At 44.7% G+C, this 12,976-nt stretch overlaps 1 non-coding gene across 1 annotated transcript; it reads right to left on the reverse strand.

The window, feature by feature from the left end:
- Positions 1–3,972: 3,972 nt before the first annotated feature.
- TRNAT-AGU (transfer RNA threonine (anticodon AGU)) lies at positions 3,973–4,044 on the reverse strand. The gene has a single exon. It is a non-coding gene; the product is annotated as a tRNA-Thr (tRNA).
- Between the last annotated feature and the right edge of the window lie 8,932 nt (positions 4,045–12,976).

The following is a 12,976-nucleotide window of genomic DNA, read 5'->3' on the forward strand; positions in this document are numbered from 1 at the left end:
GCCATTTCTTTCGTCTGTTTCCTTGCGCTACCTCGCAAACGCGGGAGACAGCGACAAAGCAAAAAAAAAAAGAAAAAAAAGAAATATATATATATATATATATATATATATATATATATATATATATATATATATATATATATCTATATTTATAGACTAGGAACTAGTAACACACAAAAGGAGCATACCTCACAGAGTGAACCATTTTGACACAGTTCTTATCTGAATTGGAGATTCGTTCGCTTAGACGTTTCGGGTGTGGCGTAGCGAGGTGGAGACGTGTGGAGAGGAGCGGCTCGCTGGGTGTAGCGAGGTGAAGATGTGTGCAGAGTAGCGGCTGGCTGGATGTAGCGAGATGAAGACGTGTGCAGAGTAGTGGCTCGCTGGGTGTAGCGAGGTGAAGATCTGTGCAGAGTAGCGGCTGGCTGGGTGTAGCGAGGTGAAGATGTGTGCAGAGTAGCGGCTCGCTGGGTGTAGCGAGGTGAAGACGTGTGCAGAGTAGCGGCTGGCTGGGTGTAGCGAGGTGAAGACGTGTGCAGAGTAGCGGCTCGCTGGGTGTAGCGAGGTGAAGACGTGTGCAGAGTAGCGGCTCGCTGGGTGTAGCGAGGTGGAGATGTGTACAGAGTAGCGGCTCGCTGGGTGTAGCGAGGTGAAGATGTGTGCAGAGTAGCGGCTCGCTGGGTGTAGCGAGGTGAAGACGTGTGCAGAGTAGCGACTCGCTAGCAGGAAAGTTGAGTGAGTGACAAGGGCTGGACCACGCGATGCTGACGTCTGGGATGTCGCCACGGCTGATGATGACGCGTCTCTGGAGCGGTTGACAAGATGACCTCCACGTTGGTGTTGGCAGGATGGCTGACCTTGCTTGACACGTCTGGATGTGATGACAACACTGCACGGCGGAGGCGCTGTCTTGATGCTCTTGCAAGCGACACAGTGTCAGCAATGCAATAAAGGCGTATCTTCAATGCATTGAGGTACGGGTGATGGAGCACGTAGCCGGCCGTGGGTTCCGCCCTTAACGTCCACAGGAGGGAGCACCAGGACTGTGTCAGGTAGGCTTGTATGACTGCTGGCAACACCAGACGTAGAAATATGAAGTAGATGTGACGGTCGTGTGTGGTCACGTGGGTTGATAGGAAGGAAATCAGGTCTTCTTCGTCTGTGGTACTCAATGAAGATCAGGCGGCCTTTGTAGATTTATTACAACAAAACGTGTACGTCCATCTGTAGTACTCTGGGCTATAGTCTTATGACACACTACGACACACTCTAGTGAACAGTGTGACGATGCTGGCCAGTGTGTCCCCTCAGGTCACACTGGCAGGGGTTATATGGGAGTCCGTCAACACCCATTCAACAACGTGTTCAAATAACAGATCAGCTCTTACGTGTTCAAACATCCTGATTAACAGTAGCCCGTGGGAACAGTGAGCCCGTGGCAACATGCATCTAACTCTATGTAACTCACAGTAAAATGATAATGACAAATACCTAATGAAAAATTAATGGTAGTGTGCGTGAGTCTTACATAATGCCATTCAAAAGGTGTTACCGGACTCCACCCGTAAGTGGTTACACCGGGAATGACAAGTCATCTTCGGCGAGGCGGTATCGTTGGTAAGGAAGGAAAGACATGGTACAGTCCAGTCAATAATCTTGCTGCAGAGATGTGTACCATACCCTGCTCCTGCATGGAGTGCAGCCAGGAAGGTGTAGGAGGCACATGGATGTTGTCCTGGGGTTGTGTAGTTATGATGATATTGTTCAAACCACCAACAACCATTTCTCAAGGTTTGGTGACCTAATGGTGGTCAGTGGATGTGTAAATGTCTTCGTTATATGTACAATGGATCACGGTACACAGGGGGTCCCAGGCTGGCACACAACTGCTCAGGTTGTGGTGTGTGTGTGTGTTGGCCAGACGGGCAGCCAGCCGGACCTTAACGTAATATGGAGGAGAGGATGGAGGAGGAGGTGGTCCACTAGGAGGATAAACCTGCTGAGTTCTGGCAACGTGTCGTCTATGGTGACGAAAACACCTTCACCTCAGATGGTCATCCACAAACATAACATTATGTTGGCCCTAACACCAGGCTACTCTCTCTCTCTCTCTCTCTCTCTCTCTCTCTCTCTCTCTCTCTCTCTCTCTCTCTCTCTCTCTCTCTCTCGTGGCTGCCTATTCCTAACAATAGATGCCTCAGCTTCATCCATATCCATAGATTGGTGTTGTCTGTACGTTGGAGAATGCCTCACTACTGCAACGTAACTGAACGTCAAACAAATTGAAGGAAATACGTAACTACCTACAGCCTTGTTATCCCACAACATAGTAACTACCTGCAGCCTTGTTATCCCACAACATAGTAACTACCTGCAGCCTTGTTATCCCACAACATAGTAACTACCTGCAGCCTTGTTATCCCACAACATAGTAACTACCTGCAGCCTTGTTATCCCACAACATAGTAACTACCTGCAGCCTTGTTATCCCACAACATAGTAACTACCTGCAGCCTTGTTATCCCACAACATAGTAACTACCTGCAGCCTTGTTATCCCACAACATAGTAACTACCTGCAGCCTTGTTATCCCACAACATAGTAACTACCTGCAGCCTTGTTATCCCACAACATAGTAACTACCTGCAGCCTTGTTATCCCACAACATAGTAACTACCTGCAGCCTTGTTATCCCACAACATAGTAACTACCTGCAGCCTTGTTATCCCACAACATAGTAACTACCTGCAGCCTTGTTATCCCACAACATAGTAACTACCTGCAGCCTTGTTATCCCACAACATAGTAACTACCTGCAGCCTTGTTATCCAACAACATAGTAACTACCTGCAGCCTTGTTATCCCACAACATAGTAACTACCTGCAGCCTTGTTATCCCACAACATAGTAACTACCTGCAGCCTTGTTATCCCACAACATAGTAACTACCTGCAGCCTTGTTATCCCACAACATAGTAACTACCTGCAGCCTTGTTATCCCACAACATAGTAACTACCTGCAGCCTTGTTAGGTTTCTACTGTATATATGTCACAGAGTCGTAAGTAGTTTAACATATTGACATGATTCACCAACACCTACACAAACATTAATGATCAATAAAACCTCCATCATGATGTGGTATGTTTGACATACACACTTCACTATCACTTATACCGTCACAGTGGACGAGTCTGAAGGATTGATTATCGTACCCTGGCAACCTACCAGACGCACTGGCAGGTTGCCAGGGCACGATAATTAAACCTTCAGACTCGTCCAGCAGCACGACTATAGATGTGTTAATGATGTGTGGCGACTGTATGATGGGCTTTATGTTTCACACACGAGGCACAACATGTGGTGGTCAGCCACCAGCAGGAGTGGATGTGTCACTGCTGGATGATTGTTGGCCTGGATGATGATGGTCAGCCACGAGCATGAGTGGACGTGTCACTGCTGGATGATTGCTGTTTGATTGGTCAGCCACGAGCAGGAGTGGATGTGTCACTGCTGGATGATTGTTGGCCTGGATGATGATGGTCAGCCACGAGCATGAGTGGACGTGTCACTGCTGGATGATTGTTGGCCTGGATGATGATAGTCAGCCACGAGCAGGAGTGGACGTGTCACTGCTGGATGATTGTTGGCCTGGATGATGATGGTCAGCCACGAGCAGGAGTGGATGTGTCACTGCTGGATGATTGTTGGCCTGGATGATGATGGTCAGCCACGAGCAGGAGTGGATGTGTCACTGCTGGATGATTGTTGGCCTGGATGATGATGGTCAGCCACGAGCAGGAGTGGACGTGTCACTGCTGGATGATTGTTGGCCTGGATGATGATGGTCAGCCACGAGCAGGAGTGGATGTGTCACTGCTGGATGATTGTTGGCCTGGATGATGAAGGTCAGTGGTGTCGGATGATGGTTTACCACAGTCATATATGTTCCGATCCTGAATACTGAAAACAAAGGCTCCGCCGGGAATCGAACCCGGATTAGCTGTTTACTAGACAGATGTGCTAACCACTACACCACGGAGCCACTTGTCACTGGCGGAAAAATTTCTTATTTATGAGCAAACATAATTGAGGACTTAAAGAATCTGGTACAAACATAATGGTTATTGTGATAAATGATTTATTTATGGTAAATATGTGTTGTGTTGCATTATAATGGTTGTTCAGAACCAAGATCCTTAAACCTGAATCCTAAAAGATTAAAGAATAAAAAAGTTGTGAAAAACATAAACATATATATAAACATATATATAAACAAACCACAGAATATATTTTCCTTGGGATATCTAAAAGAAAATGCAATACAAGGAGCTAGTTTAAGGCAGGAGTATTTGATCTTTTAACAAAACATTTATCTCTACGTCTCTTATCTTACGTCATCATTTCTTATGTTTACTATCAAGAAATGTCTTTTATCTAACATAAGAATTCAGTATAGGTATTTGATTAATGTTCTCCAACGACGCGTTGTATAACTCTTCGTTAGTGAAGTTCATTTCGTGTAATGGATCATGCATTACAAAGTTGTGTCTATCCACACAAGTGTTACACGTCCCAGGTAAAGATATATTCTAGAGATAGTGTATATCTAACATATATATGTGTTTTATAAATATTTATAAAAAGTTTTCCTGAGGGACAATACCTAAGACTTTCGTATTAAAGTTGATCAGTTGTAAGTGATCAAGCATTACAAAGGTGTGTCCATTACCACAGGTGCTACTGATCCCGGGTAAAGGTATTTCACCATCTTTGTATCTTTAACCTTTCTAGTTATAGATGTTTCATCCCTGATTCCATCCTCACAATGGATGTATGTGGTTTGTGTTGTCTTAACATATCATTAGTCAGTTGAAGTGGAGAACATGCTTCTGAGCCTAGCCACTCTACTCTGTCTTCCACATGCTATTCAAGAGGTGTTACCGGATTCCGCCTATAAGTGTTTGCACCGGGAGTAACAAGTTACCTACGGACGGCTTCTTCTTTTATTACTTTTGATGATTTGAAAACTTGGGTATCGTATTTGTTTTATTGATATCGCTAAGATTGGTGACTTTCACTAATATTCTGTATTTGTCATTTAATAAATTTGAGATTATCAAACTTGATCGTTTGTGTCTTGTTGATGCTATTATACGTTTTTCTTCAGAAAATGATTTAATCTAATTCATAAAGAATGTTTTTAAGGAAAACGTTAATGATTTATCTTTAATTCTTATCACGACAAAATTAGAAAGTCTACTTTTCAAAGTATACTCGCTAGATCTTACTAGAGTTTTGAAGAATAGAAGCTCATAACATGTGCAGATAATAGCTACATCACTATTCTGTATGCAGTATCATCTTGATATGTAAAACCCGGATAAAAAGATTGTAATATGAAATTTGATGGTATTATGTTTAGGTTGTTGAAGATGTTACTGATTTCTACATGTAAAACATTTATGCTATCTGCAAAATAGAAATCTTTATGTTAGATGTGTTAATTCTACCGGTTTCACGTTACATACATTTCTCTACCCTGCGCACCAGAAAAGTTATGGGATTTTATTCATTATCGCATAAAATAATCTGCATGAATATAATATCCCATGTATTTACAATAGAAATCCACAAGGAAAATGCACTTTTGCCATCTGTATTCGATGGCACAGTGATAGGTTCTTATATAAAGTAAATATGTAATTTTCTTTTTTCTGGTGGTGGTGGTGGTGGTGTGTGTGTGTGTCTGTGTGTGTGTGTGTGGGGGGGGGGGGATTAAGGTCTTCGTCCATCACAATATACCGTAAGAGTGTCTAAGGCTCACCCTAGCTGGGGTTTACATTGTTGAACAACGTAATGCTTTTTGGTTGGTTTAGGTTTCTTAATTGTTGACTACAGGGACGAGTTTATAAGGAAGTGAGGAATTTGGGAAGGGTTTATTGATGGGTGCCGGGAGTGTGGTGATGATGATGAAGGATCAGAGAAAATATATTATGTCGGACGGAAGTCAATAGATCCTGGTGCTCGACCCAGAACCTTGACTAATCGTCTATAAGAAAGTGGTTGTTTATGTTTGGCCAAGTCCCAGCTTGGCAGGGGCTCTGGTCTTATGACACACTGCTATTTGGGTTTATTTGTCATGAAGATATTTTTTATGGGTTGAATTGATAAGAATGTTAATGAGGAGCTAGAAATTTATCTACTCACGCTGTTGATAGAACATATATCGACCGTGTAGATTTTCATGTGAATTTTGTACGTTTTATAATTCTTTTAGTGGAAACCAGTTGTCTTAATTTGTAATCATGTCTGATAGTAAATCCTATGAATAAATAAATAATTTTATCAGGTAAATTATCTCTTCATGTTTATCTGTTTATCCAATAGTGGCTTGTGTCAGTGTGTCTGTCCCTCAGTATAGCAAGTCAAGCATTACTCCACCGTACAACAACTACAAGGTCACAATTGAGGGGACAAATAACATATAGGTTGGGTCACGGAAAATGCCTAATGAGCTGAGGAAAAGGAAGGACATTACATACACTGGCTTTATCAGTGAATCATTTTGTGATGGTTGTGAAATATTGGTCATGTGTAGAAGATGGTCCTTGTACATGAATCATGCTATATATTAGTTTCATAATGTTATAATGGTATATCTAGCTGGTGAACTGATATGTGATATGATAAATGTGATCTGTCTTGTTCTGTACTTCTCTTTGGGAAAATCTTTGAAACTTATATCCAATTCGCACATGCAGTCAAATTGTGTCTACGAGTTTGATAGATTTTCCTAATATCTGATATCTATAAGAGTTAATGGCGACTAAAAATAATCTCACGATGACAAAATCAGGAGGCATTATCAACTGGTATTATGACCAAGAAAACTGCAGGAAAGTTAACAGGGTATCGTTGTACAGTGTACAATGGCCAGTGATATTCACGGTAGACATATGTTTACACTGTGTACACATAGCAGGCAAACTACAGTATCATCTTAAGATGTGGAAATAAAACTATCAAGGCAGGAGAAAGACGTAGGTGTAATTATTAGTCAAGATGTAAAGCCAATACATAAACATCATGAGCAATGTGTACTGCTCCTCCTCCTCTGCCTTTTGATTCTTACTATCACATTTTAATATATGTAAATAATGGAAAGGCAAGTCACAGCCAAGACATATTCAGTTACTCATGGATTACTTGCCTTGCCGATGGTGACTTGTCACTCCAGGTGGAACTATTACGAAAGTCTTAAGTACCGTCCAGCAGGGGAATATTGTACAAATATTAACAGATAATATATCTATGTTAGACAGACGCCATATCTAGGAATTATCTCTACTTGGGACATGTAACACCTGTGTGGATGGACACAACTTTGTAATGTTTGATCCATTACACGAAATAATGTCAACAACAGAGTTATACAACACGTTGTTGAAGATCATTCAGGAAACATCTATACTGAATGATTATATTATGTACGTCGCATTTGTTAGAAGTAAACCTGAAAAATGATGCTGAGAGAAAAGGGACGTAATAGTGAATAATTTGATAAATGTCTAAAAACTTTGATCTTAAAGTAGTCGTCTTGTGTTGGGTCATCTTTTAGAACTAAGAGAAGAACTTAGTCTGTTTTGTAATCATGAATATATATATTCTCAACGCCTTTCATCACTTCTTCCAGACCTTGACGGATTTTGGCTTAAAGATCTTGGCTTTGTAACAACCACAAAATGCAGCAAAATACACATTTTTACAGAAAAAAAAATCATTTATCACAATAGTAGTTCTATTTCTTACCGGAACCTTTAAGCTTTCAGTAACATTTTAAGTACATAACACGTTCATCTGCCTCATTTACATGCATATAGATATATCTACAAGTGTATATGTACATGTTTTTAATCATCTCTCTGAATCTAAAGTTTATTAAGACATCCGTCTGGACCAAATACTAATGGATACCACAATATATGTACAGTTACTAAAAGATCATTGTGAATCTTGACCATGTTATACAGACACAGCCGAGCCTGGCCTCCTGACCTGCCACATACACTGTCACTTGTGATGACTGGAACATATTTCAGTGTATCTGTAATGTGCACAATGCACTTAACGACACAATTAAAGCAATATAAACCATAGGATTATATGAACATAAGAAATGAAGCATCAGACATAGCCCAGCGGTGTTTACAAGATAATGTGTATCATTATAGCAGTGTAGCTGACGTCAGCACCGCGTCACGTGTTAAAAAAGATAATGTGTGATAGCAGGGTAGTGGCTTTATGGTGGTATGATATGGTCAGCAAGTGTTGGAGTACAATACAAGGTTGACCTTCATGATAGATGGAGGAGGAGGTATGTTAACAGTATTGAAGTAAACACAAGACTTGCAATCACTGATTCTCAGATCCATATTACAAGGTTGTCATTATATAGTATGGGTTCATGTGTAATGGTTTATTGTATGTTAGAGAAGGTGAACACGTTTAGCCAGCCAGGAACTGACTTGTATTACCATCAGTACTTGGTGTAAGCAGCCGCCGTTGTTGTTATGACACCACCTAACCTGTCAGTCATGGACGATCACACATTCCGGACTCCACCGTGTCCAAGGTGGCCCCTCATATCTGGCCATCTTGGCTCACGTGAGCAGTACCCGTGCCCGGCTACGGCTCCTGGCGCCCACCTTCCCTGACAAGGGCAGTCCACACCCTCACTGTAGCTCCAGCCAGGATGTGGCACCAACATAATGTGTGGACGAGTCTGGAACCAACTGTATACAACGTTGCTCGTGTGTATGTACGAGTTGTCTTGGACGAGGAGGAATGTGGTGTTGTCATGGGAGAATGAGCCTTCCTCAGCAGTAAGTAGGACCTCCTCCAACACCTCTATATACTTAATACTCCCCATGAACTGTCCTGGACCTGCCAGCAACACCACCTGCCTCAAGCCATCCTTATAACCCGACACCAACTGTGCCACCTGCCTGGGTTCCAGCAACACCACCTGCCTCAAGCCATCCTTATAACCCGACACCAACTGTGCCACCTGCCTGGGTTCCAGCAACACCACCTGCCTCAAGCCATCCTTATAACCCGACACCAACTGTGCCACCTGCCTGGGTTCGTGCGGCTTCATATGTGATGATGATGATGATTGATGAGATACCTTAGATAAGCGTTATCATCCTGGTATGATGGGATGAGTTATCCCGGGATGTGTGGCACAAGATGTCTTACATTACCATCAATTGTCTACATAATGACTACACCAACCTGACCTAAGATACAGGGGCAAGAATCTGGTTGTGATAAAGAATTTATCATATCTTTAATTGATCACCTACGCCTACACCAGTGCGGTGGAAATGTCTAATACAGAGAGAGAGAGAGAGAGAGAGAGAGAGAGAGAGAGAGAGAGAGAGAGAGATGTAGCAGGCTTGTCTGTATACTGTGATACATACTCCATTACTCCTCTCCATGTTGGCCTTCGTCAGCTGTGGCATCTCTGCTGGTGTAGGGCCATACAGACCACTGCTGGTGTAGGGCCATACAGACCACTGGTGTGGTGGTGTTGATCATGTGTCATCATCATGATGTGCACACGTCGTGGACGGACGGCTGCTGGCGGCACTGGTCAAGGGGTTATTGTGGATGATGATGGCAGGCAGGCCCGCGCCACGCTGATGCCAGGTGTCCTGGGCCACTGTATCATGTTGCTACCTTGTGCCGCCCGCCCCACACTGATGCCAGGTGTCCTGGGCCACTGTATCATGTTGCTACCTTGTGCCGCCCACCCCACACTGATGCCAGGTGTCCTGGGCCACTGTATCATGGTGCTACCTTGTGCCGCCCACCCCACACTGATGCCAGGTGTCCTGGGCCACTGTATCATGGTGCTACCTTGTGCCGCCTGCCCCACACTGATGCCAGGTGTCCTGGGCCACTGTATCATGGTGCTACCTTGTGCCGCCCACCCCACACTGATGCCAGGTGTCCTGGGCCACTGTATCATGGTGCTACCTTGTGCCGCCCACCCCACGCTGATGCCAGGTGTCCTGGGCCACTGTATCATGGTGCTACCTTGTGCCGCCCACCCCACACTGATGCCAGGTGTCCTGGGCCACTGTATCATGTTGCTACCTTGTGCCGCCCGCGCCACACTGATGCCAGGTGTCCTGGGCCACTGTATCATGGTGCTACCTTGTGCCGCCCACCCCACACTGATGCCAGGTGTCCTGGGCCACTGTATCATGGTGCTACCTTGTGCCGCCCACCCCACACTGATGCCAGGTGTCCTGGGCCACTGTATCATGTTGCTACCTTGTGCCGCCCGCCCCACACTGATGCCAGGTGTCCTGGGCCACTGTATCATGTTGCTACCTTGTGCCGCCCACCCCACACTGATGCCAGGTGTCCTGGGCCACTGTATCATGGTGCTACCTTGTGCCGCCCGCCCCACACTGATGCCAGGTGTCCTGGGCCACTGTATCATGGTGCTACCTTGTGCCGCCCACCCCACACTGATGCCAGGTGTCCTGGGCCACTGTATCATGGTGCTACCTTGTGCCGCCCACCCCACACTGATGCCAGGTGTCCTGGGCCACTGTATCATGGTGCTAACTTGTGCTGGGAAACTCCAACCTGCCTGCTGATCACATCATCGTTCACACGCACACTATGTACACTCTGCTGATTCGGGCCGACCGTTAAATATCGACAACCAATATCGTTTACTCCTTGTTTGCTCTACGCTCAATACGGGGCACTGCTCATGGCGCCCACTGCTCATGAACTGGTGTCAACTCTCTATTATTGTTATGATTTATTGGGAACGAGGGGCCGGGGGGTGGTAATCCTCATGAGCCAAAATCATTATCACTGACAAGAAAACAAATGTAGACATTACACAGTAAACATGCTTATTAAGCGTGAGAAAATAGCGTATCGTGTAAGGGAACAGCGTCACAAAATATACCACACTTGTAAATGCACACTTCACTTGTTTTTCATTATTTTTTCAAGGAAATAGTGAACGTATATGTTTGTAAATGTTGAACAGTTATTTGTGAAATCAAGGCCATTGCCACAAAGCAAAGGTAAGCGAAAACAGATGTTTACTTAGGGAAAAAATTACCTGGTGATGTCAAGTGACATATGACCGAGAGGTGACAGTTGATGGCTACGCTCAGTATGGGGCCCGGCAGCGGGACACAGCGTATCGTCCGAAAACATTACGATGGCTTTACTTAACAGTTTAATGTTCATAATCATGTTTTATTTTTCTTAGTATTATACTTTCCTCGTTATTTTCACAATTAGACATTCTTAGTTTTATAACTGAATATCAGACGTGATCAATCATGTAGTTTGTGCATGATTTGTGCATTGTGTTGCCAGAGCGGAGTTCGGACACATGGCAGTGCGAGATATCAGTTGTGGTTTATTGTTAACGACACACCTGAATAAACCGAGTCTAGTGTCTTGTAGATCAGGCAGGTACTGCCGCCCGTTACACATCACAATATCATCATCATCATCATCATATAAGGCTGCAGCTCACTATTATTGACCTGATATATCTGTATGTTGCACCTTACGTGTCAACAACAACATTAAACAACTGGAGTTATGAAGAATGATTTGCATTTCCTATTTTTTGTGAGACACAATTGTATCAAGTTTCATAAATCCCGTAGATTCAAGATGGATCGTCTTACTGTGATAGGAAAATGTTCCCTCGTCTAATGCGACAAGAAAATGATATATGTTTCATTTTAGAGTTTAATGACATCTTCAACTTAAGACCATTCATGGTGGATTGCAGGTTTTCAATCGTTTGAGTGAGCCTATGTTGATAATACCTGCAGAAAACTAGGAGTGAGTTCTGCTTGTAATGTCCAGGTCAATCCAATGGTCCATTATGGCAAGGTCAACACAATGTGGTCACGTGACTCATTACTGGATTCACATCTCAGCTTCACCAGCTAAGTTTATCCCAAGCCTTTCTCTCGTGTCCAGCCTAACTCTCAGCCCATGACCCAGCCCACTCTCTCTCTCTCTCTCTCTCTCTCTCTCTCTCTCTCTCTCTCTCTCTCTCTCTCTCTCTCTCTCTCTCTCTCGTGCATCCAACTTAACCCTCAACCCAAGCTTCTTTCTCAAGACCAGCCTCTCTCTCATCTTAACAATATCGCTCTCATTCCAAGCTTTTCTCACGTCCAGCCTCGCTCTCATCACCTGCCTCTTTCATTCTTGTAAACTTTCACTTTCAGCCCAAATCTTGCTCCCGTCTCCAGCCTCTTTCACATCCTCTCCCTCATCCCACGCCTCTCTCCCGTGTCCACACTAATTCTCATCTCAAGTCTCTCTCTCCTGTCCTGCCTGACTCTCGTCCCAAGCCTCTCTCTCCTGTCCTGCCTGACTCTCGTCCCAAGCCTCTCTCTCCTGTCCTGCCTGACTCTCGTCCCAAGCCTCTCTCTCCTGTCCTGCCTGACTCTCGTCCCAAGCCTCTCTCTCCTGTCCTGCCTGACTCTCGTCCCAAGCCTCTCTCTCCTGTCCAGCCTGACTCTCGTCCCAAGCCTCTCTCTCCTGTCCTGCCTGACTCTCGTCCCAAGCCTCTCTCTCCTGTCCTGCCTGACTCTCGTCCCAAGCCTCTCTCTCCTGTCCTGCCTGACTCTCGTCCCAAGCCTCTCTCTCCTGTCCAGCCTGACTCTCGTCCCAAGCCTCTCTCTCTTGTCCTGCCTGACTCTCGTCCCAAGCCTCTCTCTCCTGTCCTGCCTGACTCTCGTCCCAAGCCTCTCTCTCCTGTCCTGCCTGACTCTCGTCCCAAGCCTCTCTCTCTTGTCCTGCCTGACTCTCGTCCCAAGCCTCTCTCTCCTGTCCAGCCTGACTCTCGTCCCAAGCCTCTCTCTCCTGTCCTGCCTGACTCTCGTCCCAAGCCTCTCTCTCTCTCTCTC

The sequence above is a fragment of the Panulirus ornatus genome, chromosome 70 (assembly GCF_036320965.1).
Source record: "Panulirus ornatus isolate Po-2019 chromosome 70, ASM3632096v1, whole genome shotgun sequence".
Classification (NCBI taxonomy): Eukaryota; Metazoa; Arthropoda; class Malacostraca; order Decapoda; family Palinuridae; genus Panulirus; species Panulirus ornatus.